Here is a 19417-nt window from a genome sequence, read left to right on the forward strand (position 1 = left end):
CCACACACCATTGGATACACTGGGGGGGTAAAAAAGCCACGAGTGTATGCAAGTTTTATCTTTGAATTGTCTGTTGAGCATTCCTTAGTATTTTTGCCATGTTTTGTATTGCAGACTGGAGGGCAGGATAGTCTGCAGGAGGTTGCAAGTTGGAGGCCTCAAAATGGGATTGATACATCTTGAACTGCCCCGATTTCCCACTAGTTGCTCGAGATTCCAACATGAGATGGTACCCAGCAAAAGGATACAGGTTTAAAGTGGGAGGAGATTTTGATAGTCCATAAGCAGATTATGAGGATCTATGGGTGATATAAGTATAGGATGAAGAGTGCTTTAAAAGAAATTTGTGATATCTGAGATGTACAAAAATGTTGTCAATAAGGCATTAGGTAGCAAGGACAGCAAAAAGTCAGAGTAAAGATTGGGGTAATAATGGTGAAAAGATTCAATCTCTGTAATAGATACATACATATACATACATTTACCAATGGTTTTTTCCCCTTACAAGGGATATAACCAAAGTCAAAGGTATAAATCCACTCCCACCCATTTCACATATATTCCACTCCCATTCGCCACCCCTCCCTCCCTCTTTTCTTGGCTTCTCCTGGGTGATGGGTCATCCCTGCATCTTGCCCACTGCCCTGGGTCAGAAGCAATGTTGCAAGACGGAGCACATCCACAGCAAGGCTACTTCGTTTAATCTGTGACCACCCCCCCTCCCTTTCTGTCCCCTCATGCAGAAAAAGAGATGATGGAGTATTGGCTGAATGTTATTGTGGGGTTACAAGCTGCTCAGTAGCTTGCAGCTGATACTTTAGGGTCTATATGGGATGCCCCTATGGACCAGAGCCACACATCATTTTGTCTGTGATAGAGGAAATCTTTATTCACGGAGAAATGATGCTACTTTCTTATATTGTGACTGTCCCTCCATTATGCTATCCCCTCACTCTTAACACTGTCCTGTACCATTTCTTTTACAGTTCATTTCCTTTTTAGCCAAATCCTGTGGTAGGGGAGAAAGAATACTGCCACAGTGTTCCCACTTGAGTCGTAAAAGGCAACAAAAAAGGGTGGGTGGGTGCATAAATCGTATGTAATAGATACTGCTACAGGGCACCAAAATGGTGTACTAGAGCTTTCATGATGAGGGGTACATCAAGGGAATCACTGAGGATGTTGAGGGCCATTTTTATGAGAATGACCTCGGGCCTGCTTACCGAGCCCTAAAGAAAATACGCTCCAAATCTGTGATCCAGAGGACCATAGTCTGAACAGCTGATGGCCAGTTAGTGTCTGGCATGGAATAGTGTATCCTTTATCTGAATGCTTTGAGAAGTTACTCATGGGTGATCCTCCAAACTGACAGTTTTTCCTTGATAGTATTTAGGTGGTAGCTGCTGATCCACTAAGAATCTCTGCCCTTTCTGACAGAGGTCAAAGAACCTGAGTAAAATGATGGAAAGAAAGGCAGCTGGCATCTGCAATATCAAAGCAGAGTTGCTGAAAGCTAGAGGTGAGTCCACATTCCTCAGGTTGAGTATGGTACGGTCTGGTACCAATCCCTCTAACTGGGAAGAGGGTTTGGTTGTCCCTATTTCAAAGGAGAAAGGGGACCGGCAGGACTGCAACAACTGTAGCATTACACTGACTAATGTGCCAGGTTAGGTGCTTGTCCATCTGTTGCTGACACAGGTTTATTCACATTTGCTAGGTTTCGTGAGGCCTAAACAGTCTCTGTTTGCACCAGGTAAGTCAACAAGTGATCGGATCCTATCACTTCATCATCTTGTGGAGTGCCATTGGAAGTTTCAAATGGGGTTTCTTGATCTCAAGGTGTTGCCTCAGTGTATTGTGGAGTGCTCCATGGAATTCCTGTGAGTATTATCAACTTCATATCTAGCTTATACTCTGGGACAGTGCTGTTAAATATAAAGATGTGTCTAGCTTCTTTCTTGTTAATTCAGGTGTGTGGCAAAAGTGCATCTTTGCTCCAACATTTTTAACACCTACATGGACTGAGTATTGGATAATTATAAATGTCATTGCAGTGCATCTATTGGCAACAACAAGGTCAATGACCTCATCTTTGCTGATGATGCCATCTTTCTTGTGGAGTCATTACTGTTGTCATCATTCCTCACACTGTCTGCCTGAGCAGCCAAATCTCCCATGGCTATAATGGGGTTTTCCCTCAAATTCCTAATAGAGTACATATTGTGTTGTTGACATGTGTGATTGTGTACAATGCAGTCTTCCATAATGCATTGTATAGTCTGGTGTGAAGTGTTATGCCCTGGACAGTTACCTGTGATGCAGTCATTCAGCCTCCTCTGGTAACTTAGAAGGACTGGATGGTGGCTGCAACACAGTCTGGTCAGGTGAACTCTGTCCTCTCAGGGGAGAGAGCAACACCCACTGGGTACCACCTCTTATTCTCTAATTTTCTAACATACCTAGACTCAAATTCATGTACAATATTAACTCAATCTATATTTTTGATTTCCAAATATCTTATTTAGATTTGAACTTGTGCATTCTTTAAGCTTGGGCAATATCACCTTCTAAGCTATTTCACATACTTATACATCTATATGGAAAACTGTTTTCTTCACATCCTTTCAAAATGTGTTTTTTCTTGATTTACTTCCATGACCTCTTAAAGCACTCCCTCATTTAACCACTTCAGTATGATGACACCTATGTTGGCATCATGAGGTGCGAGTTGGTACACGCAGATGTTGGTGTCGCCATCTTGATTATATATATTTTGTTTTGTACACGAGTTACCCCTGGATTCTGTGAACTGGCTTGATCATATTTTCTGTGCAACCTAATAAACTGTCAAAAAGCTCAAATTACCAAAGCCACATTCACTGTAACTCTCACATATGTGGATGGAGCTAAAGTGCATTGTTGAAACAGGTAATTTTACCCTGCAATGTTGACAATATAAAAGCATCAATTGTAACTGGTATGGTCCAGTGTAACACTCCACTTCTGTTGAGTAAATGGTCTATGAAAAGGGCAAAAATGTTGATAAACTTCGAGACAGATCAGGTGATAGTGTGTGGGGCAGTCACTGACTTATGGTCTTTTTGCCTATTTCAACGTGACTAGGCAAGACGGGATGGGATGTTGGTGGGATAGTATCATTTATATCCCTAGAGGCCTGTGGGAAGGTGACAGCATTGAAACTACAGTCTCGTCATCCTTTGTCAGCGGGGCTAAGAAAGTTTGTGGGGGATGTAGTTGTGAACACTGGCTTGGAGCAAAAGATAAATAAAATTTCTGCTGACTGTAAAATAGGTTGCCATTAGAGGAAAGACAGACTTCATCCAGTGGGGAGTGTTCCTATGGCTAGGGTATTTAACGAGGCTACAGCCATGGACCTAAAAGGTTGGGGGAGGCACTACTTTTTGTTTATGGTGGTCTTGGCAACAAGATACTACAATACAATAGTGACAAGTGATAAGCATACCTCTACCATCATCAATTATTTTTTGAACACCTAAAAAAAAATATTACAAACAATGGATGTAAACTCAACAACTCTGACATGAGAGCCTTGGGAAAGGTTTTAACATTAAAAGCATGATAACAGCTGCTGGGACTACCTAGAGAACTGGAATTTGAGGGCATCAGAATGCTGTGACTGGTGATTTTGTCTGAAAAACTGCAGTTGATACCCACTCCGATCTGGAAGTTACCTTGGCTTGGGTGATTTTGGCAAGACATACTTTTACAAACTATTCTGGATTCTCTCCTAACCATCTTGTGTTTGGATACAACCCTGCTTTACCGTGTGTGCACACAAATGAGACCACTGCATTGGAAGTTACAGCATTAGACATTGTGAGAGGTCACTTGAATGCTCTTCACTTGGCCAGACAGGAATTTGTGAAAGCAGGAGTGAACTCTTGGCCAAGGTTTTATACTACATGTGCCCTAATGACTTAATGTGTTACAAAATGGTGATGTATTTTATAAAGAAAATTATAACCATGAGTGGTTTGGTCCTGGTACAATCATTTGTAGAGATGGTGAGCAATTTTTCGAGAGACATGGAGGAGTGTACATGCAAGTCCATGAGTGCTGTATATTGCAAGCTCCAAATGGAGGTGCCACTGTGTCTGGAGGCAGTAGAGAGGATGACAATCACAGTGAAGTGATTTGGGAAAATTAATGGTGAACCTCTACAAGATGTGCAAGACCCCCTTGATGATAAGTCACTGGTGACGAGGCAGATGGTAAATTAAAAAGCGTTACTGAATCGGTTGTCCAGGACTCTAAAGTGAGGATTGGCCAATGGATAAAGGGAATCTTTGTTGAGTGGGGAGTTGGTGTCTAGAAAAATACTAAGTTGAATGTGAACTGGTAAGGAACAGGGAGTGTGGCATTGCTTACTGAACACTCACAATAGGATCTCACATGAAAATGACAGGAACACAATTCCACACCAGAACTTTAAATAACACCCTTCACGCTACATTTCCCAAGAACCTTCAACTGAATGTATGTATGTATGAATGAATGGGCAAAAGATAAAAACTATCATCTATACTACACAAAAAAAATCTATCTTGGTAAGAACCCCACTTGCACACCTGCACTCAGGACACCATCATTACTATGACATACCAACACAGAATTGGCCTGGCCACATATTCAGACTCCTCCACATGCAACCACACATAGGATAGAACACCCACTACTACAACGAATTCTGCAAGTCCAAGAAGACGCAATCTGCCCAGCCATCTCTTTCTTGTATTATCTCAATTAATCTCGAGTAAAAGCATATTAAGTTTGTGGTACATGATCTTCCACTTCTAAAGCCAAATTGCTTAGGGTTTAATATTTTATTCTCTTCCAAGTGTTTGACCCTTTTTGCTTCTGATAACTTTTTCACATATTTTTGCTACTGTGCTTGTAAGGGATACAGGTCTGAAGTTTGTAGGATTTTCGGATCTTCTTTGTTTCCTCCTTTATATATTGGTACTATGCATCTTTCCAATCTTGCGGTACCTTTCCTTCTTTGAGTGAAATGTCTATTATCTTACATAATTTGTCCATCAATTCGTCTATATGCTCTTTCAGTGTCCAATTTGCAATTCCATCCGGTCCATGGAATTTCCTAACATCTAGGTTTTTTATTTGTTCTCTTGTTTCATTCTGTGTTACCATTCTCTTTCGTTTTAGGGGGTCTTTCTCGTTGTGCATGTTCCCAAGTTTGTGAGCTCTCAATTGTAAAAATAGACCTGAAATGTCTGATCATAACTTCTGCCATTTCTGTGTCGTCTACATATTTTTTATCTCCCTCATACAGTTTTACAATTTCATGTTTGTCTTTTAATTTATCATTTACATATCTGAAAAAGTTTAGGTTGATCCTTACATTTGTCTATATCTTTTTCATAGTTTCTTTTTTTCTTTCCTGCATATATTCACATATTCATTCCTAAGTTTTATACTGTATAAGTTAGCCATTTTTTTTTTTTTTTTTCTATTTACCATCTTTTCCAGGCTTTGTCTCTTCTGTCTTTAGCCTCACTGCACCTTTTGTTATACCAACACTTTATATCTTTTTTTGTTTCTTTGGTAAATATTTATCAATTCCTTCCTTGTACTTTTCTTTGATTATGTTCCATTTGTCTTCCATCTTTGTTTCCTCTTTGGAGAATTTATCCCAGTTTGTGTTTTGGATTTTTTTTTTTTTTTTAGTTTTACAAAATCCATTTTGTTGTACATTAATCTTCCTTCTCTATGTTTATCATTCCTTCTTACATCGTTTTGTTCTTTTAATTCAAAATTGATTAATATATGGTCATTCTTCCCAATTGGTGTTTTATACTCCATTTTGTTCATGATATCCGGTTCAACAGTTAATATTAATCTAGTTTCGACAGTTCCTCAGTGTTTCTATATCTAGTATTTTCCTTAACCTATTGTGTTAAAGTATATTCAATGGTCATATCCAGCAGAATGTTGCTCTAAAGTTCTTCTCCCCCTTTTACTATAATTTCTTCACAGATTATATCCTTTACATTAAAATCATCCATAATTACTGTTACCACTCTTTCAGTAACTCATTTAGCACATTGTCTTCCAGTAATTTAGAATGATCACTATCAAGCCAAGCCTGTGTTTTTGGTGGCACACATACTGCTACAAATTTTCTACTTTTCATATTTTCATTTACAACTTTAATCATAATTAATTCCACATTATATATGCCTTCATTTATCTTTGTCACATTTAAACCTTTTTTGGTCAATATCATGACACCTCCTCCCTGTTTGTCTGTTCTATTTTTTGCCCAGTGGTTGTATAGACCTTGTCCCACCATACTTGTTGATAGAGGGCCTTTCAGTTTTGTCTCCACAATTCCCATAATGTCAGGTTTCTCTATTTCCAGATAGTCATTTAGTTCATTAATTCCAGAGATCATACTGTCAATATTTGTGTATGCCACTTTTAGTTTCATATTTTCTTCTCTTTTTTGGTTTAAGTTTCTATTTTTCTGATATACCATTTTTTCAGTCTCAGGTCCAGTACTCTTCAATAAAAAAAAACTCGTTATTTTTCTGTCTCTATTCTTTTTTTATTTCTATTGTTGGCTTCAATTCTGAGAGCCTTGTCTTTCTCTTTTTCCTCATCACTCATTTCCTTTTTTATCCATGTATATTTGAATTTCTTGCTGTTTGCTAATTTAACCACTTTTGACAGTACCTCCTCAGCTATCATTTGAGTTCTTAGTTTTATTTTCAGAGGTCTACATTGTTTTTCTTTTGAATATTTGCCTATCCTATGAATCTTGTCAATTTCTTTGTCAAAATTTTGTCCATCATAAATTTCTTTTAAAATTTCCTTAGGTATTTCCTTTTCATCCTATTCTCTCTGGTATTTATACACGTTTTTCTTGGATACCATGGACCACAATGCACCTTTGTCAACTATATCTCTCACCCAATTTTCCTTTTCTTTAATTACTTTCATAACTGTTTCTTTTGTATTTTTCTCCCTCCCCTTTTGTACTATTTCTCTAAAGGGTATTTTTTGCTTTTCCTGTTCTTGTTTCCATTGATGAAATGTCAGAAGTATGGTAGGGGATACAAGGTTGGATAACATGAAAAATGAGGACAGTAGGGGTGGAAAAGATGGTGATTAGGGTTGATGAAAAAGTATTGAGATGGTTTGGACACATGGAACGAATGAGCGAAGATTAGTATGAGGTGTGAAAGGGAGAGGAGTGAATTTGTGGGGACAACCGAGGATGAGATATGGATGGACAGAGATGAAAAGGGCTCTGAGCAAGAGTGGAAAGACAGGAGGTAGGGGCGAGTGGAGAATGGCTGTGTATAGACAATACCGTAATGCAAAGAAGGGAGGGGGATGGGGGAGGGGGTTTAGGGAATGAATATGCATGAATGATGTTTTCATGCAGCCTGAAGGCATTCCTCCCCTTCTATTGTTCTGCATGAGGGAACAGAGGGGGGGAGGGGGGTGTCACTGATTAAGTGAAATGTCCTTGCTGTGGATGTGCTGTGTCCTGCTACATTGCTTCTTTGACCAGTGGGTGGGGATACAAGGATGACCCATCATCCATGAGGAGCTAAGATTAGAGGGATGATGGGGTAGTGGAGGGGAGTGGAGTGGGTGGGAATGAAATGGGTGAGAGTGGATACATGCCTTTTGACATGGCTATTTCCCTGGTACAGGGTAAAAAGCCCTTGGTATATGTATATGTATATGTATATATATATATATATATACATTCAGTATATTCATAAAAACAACTTTGAAGCACTGTATATGAGTTTGTTAAAAGTTCATAACAACAGTGGTTCTTCCCTGTTTATTTGCTGCATCATTTGCCAGGTGGCTAGACGTGGTCTGCCTCTTTTACCATTTCATATATTCTGTGTTTTATGAATAATCAAATCATTGGTAAGCAATCCATGTTTCGTGTGGATTATCTCATTTTCAATGACTGCATTAAAGTATATCAATGTTGATAAAGCCTGCTGTTCAGCACATTTGCCATTAATGTGTCTGTTAATATGTGAAATAAAGCATAATTGTCTATTGTTTTAAGCCATTAAAATTGAGTCTCTGAATTGTATGGCAAAATATGACAGCTATAATTGCACAAAGGCAAAAACTACCTTTGAGTAAAAATCACTTCATTGAATTTTGCATTCATGCAATCTGCATCACACCTACAATATTCTTTGATTTTCCAGATCATGTGTTTCTAATATTTGAAAAGGTTCTCCCAACAATAAAAAGATATACTTCCCAGCAATTTCAACTGGCATGTACAATTATTTTTTGCACCAAGTATAAGCTGATTTTGACACGTGCACTTAAAAATGCTGCCCACAGTGTTTAAGATAAACCCTTAGATTCCAAAAAGCCATTTTTTCTAATGTAAAGCCTAGTTATAGACCATTTCCCTCATAGCAGTTTTTTTCAACAATTATGTATTTGAATGGCAAGAAATGACTATGGCAGGGGTGAGCAGCCCTTTTAAGCATGTGTGCCAATATCAGCCATTCTTCAATACAAAAAAGTTTCTCAAGTGCCAACCAAAATTGCTGGGAACATACTATTATCTACTGTCTTTTAAGTATTGGGGGAACTTTCTCAAAAGAAATATATACACATTAATGATAAAAATAATTCAACAATAGTGAGGTAAAATCAAAGTGTGACATAAGTCATATCGGATTGAATGAATGTAAAATATTTAAGTAATATTTACTTCAAGGAAGTTTTTACCCTGATGTGCAATTCTGGCCGTCATATAAAGTCACACAATTCTAAGACTCAATTTTTAACATCAGCTCAAAAAGACAATAATTCTTAATTTCAGTTTTAACAGAAATTTACATTTATGACATGCTGAGCAACAGGTTTCACCAACTTTGGATGTAATGTTTATAATGCTAATAAGAAACACTGGTAACTTGTGTTCAGTTATGCAAGAGTGCCCACAAGGAAAAACTAAACAAAGCAAAGCGCTTTCATATACGTGTTACATCTTCCATGCAAAGTACATAGAAAAGGAGGATTACAGCTCTTACAGCAATTATATAAACTGACACACACAAGGGAAATAATAGTATCATGGAGAGAAATAATGAACCTTGATGTCAGAAAATCACTGGGCCCGGATGGAATAGCAAATTGGATATTAATATGAAGAATAGACAAAATATACAACATAAGTTGCTCACTCAAAGAAGGAAAAATACCAGAAGACTGGAAAAATGCTGATACAATACTAATTTACAATAGAGGAAATAAGGACGACCCAACAAATTATGGATTGGTTTCCCTTACAAACACGGTAGCTAAAATTTGTGAAAAGGTTATAAAAAGTAGATGGATAAAACATCTGGGGAACGATATACTAAATCTGAGACAATTCGGTTTTAGACAGTGAAGATTGTGTACCACAAATTTGATTTATTTTTAAACAAGACTACTAGATAAAATACAGGAAAGGGACAGATGGACTGACTCCTTTTCTTGATCTATAAAAAGCTTTTGACAAAGTCTTACATATAAAACTATTAAGAAAACTGGAAACCATAGGAGGGATACAAGGTAAACTACTGAAATGTATAGAGGACTTTTTGTATGGAAGAAAAATGAGGCTAGTGCTCATAGAGTAGAATTCTACTTGGGAAGAGGTGATTAGTGGAGTTCCATCAGGATCAGTATTGGCTCCAATAACATTTGCTATTTATGTGACTGACATGGACGAGGGTGTGAAATGTTACACGAGCTTCTTTGCACATGACACAAAACTGTTGAAGAAAATGATTATTAAAACAGACTGTGACTCACTGCAGAGAGATCTGAACAGGACTGGTGTCAGAAGTGGGAAGTGGACTTCAACATTAAGAAATGTAGCATAATGGAATTTGGAAAATGTTAAAAAAGGATATCAGGACAATATAAAATTGGTGAAAAGGAAGTATGGAAAGTGGAATCTGAAAAAGACCTGGGAGTAATCATCACAAAGGATATGTCCCTTGACAGATAAACAAATTTGTCAGCGAAAACTATAACTCACCAAGATCAATATAAGTGGCTTTCACATAGATGAAACAATGGTAAAGAAAATACTAGTCACAATGATAATGCCAAAATTGGAGTATGCAAGGAAAATTCAGAAAATCCAGAGAGCAACTACGAAGATGGCCCCAACACTATCAATACTGTCATATGAACACAACTGTCAAAACTAGATTTACCAACAAAGAAGAGATGGAGGTGACTTGTTGACCATCTACAGAATTATGAGAGGTATAAAAGTCCTTGATAGAGAAGACATACTAAATTGGGATAAGATAAACACAAGAGGACATGGAAGGAAGCTCAAAAAGGACAGTTATAGAAGAGAACTGAAAAAAAAACAAGTTTTCCCTTCAGAGTGGTGGATAAATGGAACACACAAGACAAAACAACAGTGTGTGCAAAAACAATACATGAATTTCAGAGCAAATTAGATATGGCAAGATACAGAGATGGCACACCACAGGCATAGCTCCCCTTCCCAAAAGATACTAGGTAAATACACAAACACACACACCAAAGTGAGTGCCAAAACTATACAAGATTTTAAGAATAAACTGGATGCGGAGAGATACGAAAATGGGTCACTACGAGCATAGCTCTCATCCCGTAAAATACAACTATGTAAATACACACCCATACACAAAACCCTGGAACAAAGAAGAGAAAGAGATCAACTGGCCATTTACAGAATCATGAAAGGTATGGAAGTCCTTGATTGAGATGATTTATTAAAGTGGGACAGAAGATATACAAGAGGACATGAAAAGAAACTTAAAAAGGAGTTATAGATGCTGAGAGATACAAAGACAGATCACTACAAACATAACTCCTGCATACATGGGCTCATCAATAAACATTCTGAGTTGCTCCAATTCTTACACAACCACAACATACTGCACATATAGCATTAATTCAAGAAACTAATGGGAGTGTGTGTGAAAGAAGGAAGTTGAAGATAAATGTGGGTAAAAGTAAGGTGATGGAGATGTACATGGGGTGAAAGTGGCAGCAGACTGGAAGTGAGTATTAAGGGAGAGAGACTGGAGGAAGTGGATAGTTTTAGATACTTGAGTGCGAATGTGGCAGGAAAGAGTGGTGGTGGAGGTAAGTGTAGATTGAGAGAAGCAAGCAAATGCCTTGGTGGATTAAAAAGTGTAATGAGAAATAGACATTTGGGAATGGATGCTAAGAGGAGATTGTATGAAGGAGTAATTGTGCCCACAGCACTGTATGGGGCAGAAACATGGAATATAAAAGAGGAAGAGAAGAGTCTGAATGTGTTTGAGATGAGGTGTCTGAGAAGTATGACAGGGGTTACTAGGCTGGATCAAGTGAGAAATGAGGAAGTGAGGAGGAGAACAGGGGTGGAAAGGGAGTTGGGAGATAGGGTGGATGAAAGAGTATTAGTATGGTTTAGACACATGGAAAGAATGAGTGAAAAAAGACTAGTAAAAGAGGTATGGAAGGCAGATGTGGAAGGAGTGAACATGAGGGGGCGACCTAGGATGAGATGGATGGATGGGGTAAAACGGGCTTTGGGGAAGAGGGAAATGTCTGTTGAGGAGGGACGGAAGTGGGCAGAAGACAGGGGTGAATGGAGAATGGTTGTATATGGATGATGATGTGATGCTTGAGGTGGAATGGGTGGGGAATGGGGGGGGGTGAGGTAGTATGTGCAAGAAAAAATTGACGTGCTGTCTTGCAACGTGGCTTCTGACACAGGGCAGTGGACAAGATGCAGGGATGACCCATCATCCAGGAGGTGCCAAGATAAGAGGGAGGGAAGAGGGTGGAGGAGAGTGGAGTATCTATGAGATGGAATGGGTGGGAGTGGTTTTCATACCTTTGTTTTTTTATTACCTTCCTTATAAGGGAAAAAAAAAAACCTTTGGTATATGTATGTAGTTAATATTGGAGTAAATAAATTGTTTGTGCCACAGTTTATTTCTGTTATTTTTACAGCATTTGGCTACATCCACAATGAGACAATCAAGATGTGATACACTACCAACAACTCGATGCAAGCTTTGAGATGCCATGAACTGTCTCATGGCTCATGTTGTCACTCAAGTCAGCATATCAGAAATCTTAATCAATATCTCAATATTGATGTGGCCACATGCTTTCAAACTTGCAGATATGATAAAACATTGTAAAATATACATATATACATGAAAAAAAAAAATAATAATAAAATAATCATAAAAGAACTGCCTTATATTTCAGGTTTTTTGCTAAGATTTTATTTGAATAAGACACGCATTTAGTCCTAGTCATTCAAAATAGGTCCACTTTAGACTTGTTTTTTTATGGTGAAATTATTTCTCCCACGTATATGTACAAATAAGTAAAGAAACAAGTTTTTCTCTGCTGACAAGCCCTGTCCCAAACTGGCGATGGTTACCAGTCGACCAACAAATAACTCAAAATAATCTACAAGCAGCTTATTTTTACAACAAAAACAAGCATCAATTTATTTACGCCAATGTTAACTAAAGACAACCAATATCATCAGAAATTGAACAATCACAAATCTATTAAGAAATCAAGGAAAAAATTACCAACAATATGCAAAATCTGATGATGGCAAAATGAGGGGAGCTGTGGAGACTATATTCTCCCAAATATATATATATATATATATATATATATATATATATATATATACACACACACACATACAGACCTATTAAAGTGGAATAGAAGAAAAACAAGGGGACATGAAAATAAAATAAAAAAAGGAGTTATAGAAAATATCTAGGAAAAAAAAAAAAAACACTTAAGTAGTCTGGAACAAATTGGACAACACAATAGTGTGTGCAAACACCATACAGAAAAAACTATGTTGCAAGATACAAAGATGGGTCACCATGAACATAGGTTCCCTTCCCGTATAATACAACTAGGTAAATGCACACACACAAGAATGGTGGATGCATGGAACAAACTATATGAAACAACAGTGTGTGCAAAAACAATACGAATTTAAGAGCAAATTAGACATTGTGAGATACAGGAGATGGGACACCACGAGCATAGCTCCCCTTCTCAAAAGTTACTAGGTAATCACATATATACACTAAGCACCATCAGAATTGGCACTTTACAGCTATGTCAGTTCTGATGGCGAAGATGAGATCACCCCCTAAAATAGTGGTTCAAATAGGTCTGGGAAATTGGCATGCCACAGACAGATACAGACTAGTGGGACTGATGACATCACACAATCTCGAGTAGATCAGTCATGACTGGCCCTTGCAGTGGATGAATACATTTTGCTGTTCTCTGTAAGTAATATGTTCTCCCCTACCCCTCAGACCCATTGTGTTCATCACTGAGCAATGGACTTGGGAAAGGACTTTAGAATGGACCAACTGCAAGTATTGCTGTCCTTGTAAAAGGAAGAAAATCTAACAAAGAAATTTCAAGCATCACCATCATTAAACTACATTCTGTGCAGAGGTGGTCAATACATTGCCATGATGCTGGCAGTGCTGACCCAGAGCCCTGAGAAAAAGGCCAGGAGGAGTTCATAAGACTATGCCAAAGACCTTAAAGGTCCAGCAATGTGAAATTGACAGGAAACCACATTTTTGCTAAGAATTAAAACAAAAACTCTCAACTGCTAACTAATGTGTCTCTTGAGAACTGTCCAGTGTCACCTCTATGACAACCTTGGGTATAAATACAGCACACCCCAAAGAAAACAGATTATCAAAGCCAGGCAAAAGAAAATCCATTTTCGCTTTTGCCAGAAATACCTTTCCTGGGATCTGGACAAGTGGAAGAAAGTGTAATGGCCTGATGAGGCCACCTTTATCATCCGTAGCAACCGAGGAGTGAAATTAAGGATATGCAATGGTCAAGATCCCTCCTCCCCCAAGTACAGTGAGGGGACTGTCAAATACACTGACTCAGTCATGATCTTACCACAGAACATTACAGTTAACAAGGAGCTCTTGGTAGACCATCTTGAGGACAAATTTGGTATCTGTTATTGTACCAGCAAAATGGGGCATCTGCTCACACAGCAAAATTGGTTACTGGATGGCTTGATTTTGTGGGAATAGGATATATCAAGGACTGGCCTTTCTCCAAAAGAAAATTTGTGGGCTTTGATGAAAATTCGGTTGAGGAAGCATGACACATCAAGTATGCCAAAGCTTGTTGCTACCCTTCAAAACATCTGGGCTTACTTCTCCCTATCTATCCTTCAAAATGTTGCTCTCCATTTCCAATTGCTTCAGGTTTTGCTTAAGAATAAGGAAGGATCCACCAAATACTAAATATTAGCGAGTACCAAATATGAAATCTATTCTTACTGTTTTGTACGTGAACATGATATGACAGGATTAGAAAATAATGTGTACCAATTCTGATGGTACTGACTGTATCAATACAAGTAGTTGGAGCTCTGGGTAAAACACTACTGCCAAAATTGCAATGTAACATCATCAACAAGTATTTCTTTAAAACAATCTTCAACCCCACAAAAAACAGAAAAAAAAAAAAAAAAAAATTAAGCCAAACACTAAAGCCACCACCCCTTAAACACTAAGACAGAAAGGGGAGGCAAAAGAGAAATTTAAATACTCCAAAGCTGAAGGCCAAGACAGGATCTAAACATCCAACACTTTTGCAACGACTAATTACATGACAAAATTCCAAACATCTGAAAAGAGCTAACAAAATCCCTATGCTGAATCCAAATCCCCTGAAAACCTTGCATCATACAGACCACTCTCACTACTATCCACAATATCCAAACTAATGGATAGTGTATGTCTGGTGACTTTGTTGAAAGCTGTGTTTATATCTGTCAGCCATAACTCGTTGCCTTTGTTTTTCCCTAGACTGTCTGGCCGAGCAGTCCCTCCCTGAGGAATACCATGGCTCGAACAGGGTTTCCCACAAATCCTTTATAGTGTATATTTTGTTATTGTCAAGTGTGATTGTGTACAATATAGCCTTCCTTAAAGTGTTGTATCGTATGGGGTGAAGTGTTGCAACCTGGGCAGTTATCTGTGATGCAGTCATACAGCCTCTTCTGGTAATTTAGAAGCGCTGGATGGTGGCCACATAGGTGAACTCTGTCCTCTTGGGGGAGAGAGGATTTAAAGGGATGGATATCTAGGGGTCTGGCATACAGCAATGTGTTGTCTTTCAGGCGGGGCAAAGGTGTGGGTGAGAATGCAGGATGTGGGTGGGAAGGTAGGACTCAAGTTATGGGTGGGCATAAAGAACAGATACATGCATTTGTGTAGCATTTTATGTCAACAAGTGTTGTACACATGAAATGGGCCCAGTTTTTCCATAAATTGCACTGAACCTTTGTCTGTCAAATCGAGGTAACGAGTTTGGATAATGTTATGTGTAATTCGTGATGGGTCCAGGGTTTCTCTCTACATTTCCAGCTAATTGGAGATGAAGGGTTATGGCCTGAGAGTTGGCCCTTAGTGTTGAAAAAAAAATAATCATCAACTGCAGGGAGCACGTTGCTTCACAAATTGAACAGTGAAACAGTTAATGCCAGAAATATACACGAATTCAAAAGCAAACTAGATATAGGGAGATACAAAAACAGGTCATAACGAGCATAGCTCCAGGCCCATAAAATACAACTAGGTAAATACATGTTGGCACTAGTCCCCACGGTCTCTCCCTGCCAGTTCCCACACAGCCACCACTACCACTCCAACTCAACAGGTTCAATCTTTTTGCCCGTTTTAAATTGAACAAATCTAGACTTACGAAGGAAACGGGAAAAAACTGATTTACTAATAGGGTGGTCAACAAATGAAATAGACTTCATAACCATGTAGTGAGCGCTGACACTATTGGTTGTTTTAAGAAACGGTTAGACAACTTTATGGATGGGGATGACAGATGGTAATGGACATGGAACTGCCTAGTGTAGGCTTTATGGTCTCTTGCAGTCTCCTTCATTCTTATGTTCTAATGAATTCTGTGGTCATCCCCCTTTGTTTCCTCCACTGAGGGCTTGTGGAGACAGGAACCCTGTGAATGGGATCAACATTTGGGAAATGTGCCACATGATGCCCACATAGCCGGAATTGACATTCACAAATTAGGCTGGTAACTGGCCTAAACTGAATTTTACAGTATAGTCTCTGGTTTAGTATAAAGTCATTCCAACTATACCCCATGATTCTCTGAAGACAGTACCAGACATCAAGATGCCTCTCCAAGCCAGCACTCAATGTCCATGTCTCACAGCAAGACACACGAGAGCACAAGTGATTTGAAGATTCAAATATTAGTCCTCCTGCATAAATAATGATAACACTTAACTTGTAGTTAAGAGTCCATAACACTATGGGCAATGCCAATTCTTCAAAGGGCTTCCTTATATGACCCAACACTACCAAGGTATGTAAAGCTTTCCAAGACCCCTTGCCACATGCATGGGCAGACTGAACTGTGTTATCCAGTAAGTTCCCAAACCACTGAACCTTGGTCTTGATCCAAGAGACCAAGTCCAAGTGGTCTCACTTCGACAAGAAGGCCATTATCATTAGCAAACAAGGTCAGTGACCTTAGTGTTGACAATAGATGCTCTGCATTGACATTGATTGACAACTTTGTCAATATCCAGTCCATACAAATTTTGAAAAGTGTTGAGACAAGGACACATCCTTGCCTCACCCTTGAATTAACAGGAACATAGCTTGACACACCTCCTACATACTTAATAGCACTCTCTGTCCCTGGCTCTAAGTCATACATCAAGTCAATAATCCTTGCAGGAATCCTATGGATCTAAAGAAGATCCTAGAGCACTCCACACCGTGACATACCTCCATAATTAACAGCACTCTGTCCCAGAATATAAGCCATGTACCAAGTCAATAATCCTTGCAGAGAGGAGAGGAGAGGAGAGGAGAGGAGAGGAGAGAGAGGGAGGAGGGAGAGAGAGAGAGAGGAAATGAGAAAGAGGAAAGTAGAGAGATGAGAGGAAATGAGAGATAGAGAGGAGAGAGGAGAGAGAGAACAACCTAAAACAACTGTATCTCAGTAAAAAAGGCAATACAATACAGTCCATCAGAGTGCGATCCTTTCATCTTTAGTGTTCAATCTCTACGAGTAATCTCCCAACTGCAGAACTAGAATTACAGTCAGCACCCAAAGTGTTGGCACGAAACAAGCCACCCTTTAAAATCATGGCTCAAATTCACTGATTTTGTTGATACAAGAATGATAGTCTCAGGAAAGTACCCTAAGGGAATTCACCATGTATGGCTGCATCAGTGAGAGCAGGCCTTTTATACAGAGTGAATGCTAGAGCATTTCTATTGTACCCTGTGTACTTTTTGTGACAGTGGATTACTTTCACGTCTCTAATGTGACAATGGGACCCTAGGGAGTTATCAAAAGAGGAAATTGTAGATACAAGTTCTCTTAACCATGCTGGACAACGAAGAAATACACACAAGGCAGCAGCCCACCACTTCAAAAGCATCATGTGACTTTTGACAGATCCCTGAGGGTACTCGCAAGTCAGGTGTGCAATGAGCCTCCTTTGGGACATCTCAGTGCAGATGGTATAGAAATACCTCAATAACAATCTCAAATTCAAGTATTGTGCACCATGATAGAACCCCATTTAGACAGCATTGCAAAAACAGAAAAGAATGCTATTTTCTCATAAATATTTAGCCCATGATCCAGAAGTGGAAGGTTGGGTTGTGTCCTGGCTCAGACCATCACTTCCCAAAGTACATTGAGGGAACTGTAAAAAATCAAAATAGTATCGATGGTCTTGGGGGCAATTGAGTACCATGGCATTGGGGATTTGGTGGTGTTGCCAATGAACCTCACATTAAACAATGATGTTATCTTGATATTCTTGTTAACCACTTAAGAGGACTATTTCACATCCTGCAAAAGTGAAATACTTAAGCAAAGCTATGCATCAGCTCACAAAAATGATCTATGAATGATTTGAGTGGGTAGACATTGACTACAACAAGAACCAGCCAGGTAACAATCCCAATCTATGCCAAATAGAAAACCTCTAGAGCCTGATGAAGCACCAATTACAGAGAAGCGACACATCCATAGGACCATCCCTCCACCAAAACCTGGGTTTATCTGTACCAAACTGTCCTCTGAGCTAAGAGAGATTAGATGTAAGAGAAGTATTGGGTACAAAAGAATGCCAGTGTCAGAGTCTTCATTATATACTTTTTGTAGTTGTATGTGTGTTACCTCCAGATTACGTGAACTGGTTTGATCATCTTTTGTGTGTTTATTATTACTCAGAGTAAAAGGGAATGAGTAATACAGCAGTGACTTTATATTTAATAATGTGAGTAGTGAGTTGCATCATACATATGGCAGCTGATGCTGCATGCAAGAATCTGACTCATACTGAAGTGATCAACAATAGCAGAATGAAAGTCTCGCCCCAGAAATCAAGTGATGTTGCTCACACCAAACAAAAGTGTGTGTGGGTGAGAGTAAAAGTAAAATTAAATTACCAAAGCCTTTCATTGTAAAATAATAATAAAAATCTAGGCCTAACATTTCATACTCCTATGACATTCAGCCCACAGATAAAGGACCTGGCAGGAGGAATTAACAAGAAAACTAAACTACTTAAAAATGTTGCAAGTACTTTGGACAACAGAAACCATTTTGAAACTATCTTCAAGCAATTCATAAAATCCATCCTCAACTAAATCTCCACAGTGTGGTTTCCAACAATCAGCAAGATGAACACAAATCTTACAAACCTTACTCAATGGCATGCTGACAGGAATAATGCAATGCACCAAAACCACCCTAATTGGACTATATAATCACCATAGAACACATGAAAATGACAGGGACACAATTCTACACCAGTACCCATCACACAAGCACCACCAAAAGAAAAATAATAATACACCAGCAGTATACTATTCAAACATTTATAACAACCTACCACCTATACTACACAAGACATCCACACAAAAACACATACACACTCGGATCACTAAACGAGCCCTTCAGGGCAGTCCACCACATTCAATACTCCAACAACCCATAGACAAACCCCACAGAAAAAACCTTCCCATATCTAATGAGAACAATGGCACAATTACACTTGAGACACCATCCAGCAATGAAACTACCAACACAGAATATGCCTTGCCATATGTTCAAACTGCCCCAGATGCACAATGCAGAGGACACAGAACACATCATACTAACAATCCCGAAAGAACATTACAATATATCTTCCCCGAGTAACTTCTAGACCAACCCTGAGGCTTTTGCCAGTTGCGTGATTGCATTAAAGTCACCATCCTACATTAAA

The 19417-nt window shown here is 38.8% G+C and overlaps 1 protein-coding gene across 11 annotated transcripts in view; it reads right to left on the reverse strand.

The window, feature by feature from the left end:
* Window positions 1–19417, reverse strand: part of LOC143034569 (uncharacterized) — a 315113-nt gene that overhangs the window by 212488 nt on the left and 83208 nt on the right. The window lies entirely within an intron of this gene.

Source organism: Oratosquilla oratoria, chromosome 17 (genome assembly GCF_046742065.1).
Source record: "Oratosquilla oratoria isolate Oo_2021 chromosome 17, ASM4674206v1, whole genome shotgun sequence".
In the NCBI taxonomy this organism is placed as follows: Eukaryota; Metazoa; Arthropoda; class Malacostraca; order Stomatopoda; family Squillidae; genus Oratosquilla; species Oratosquilla oratoria.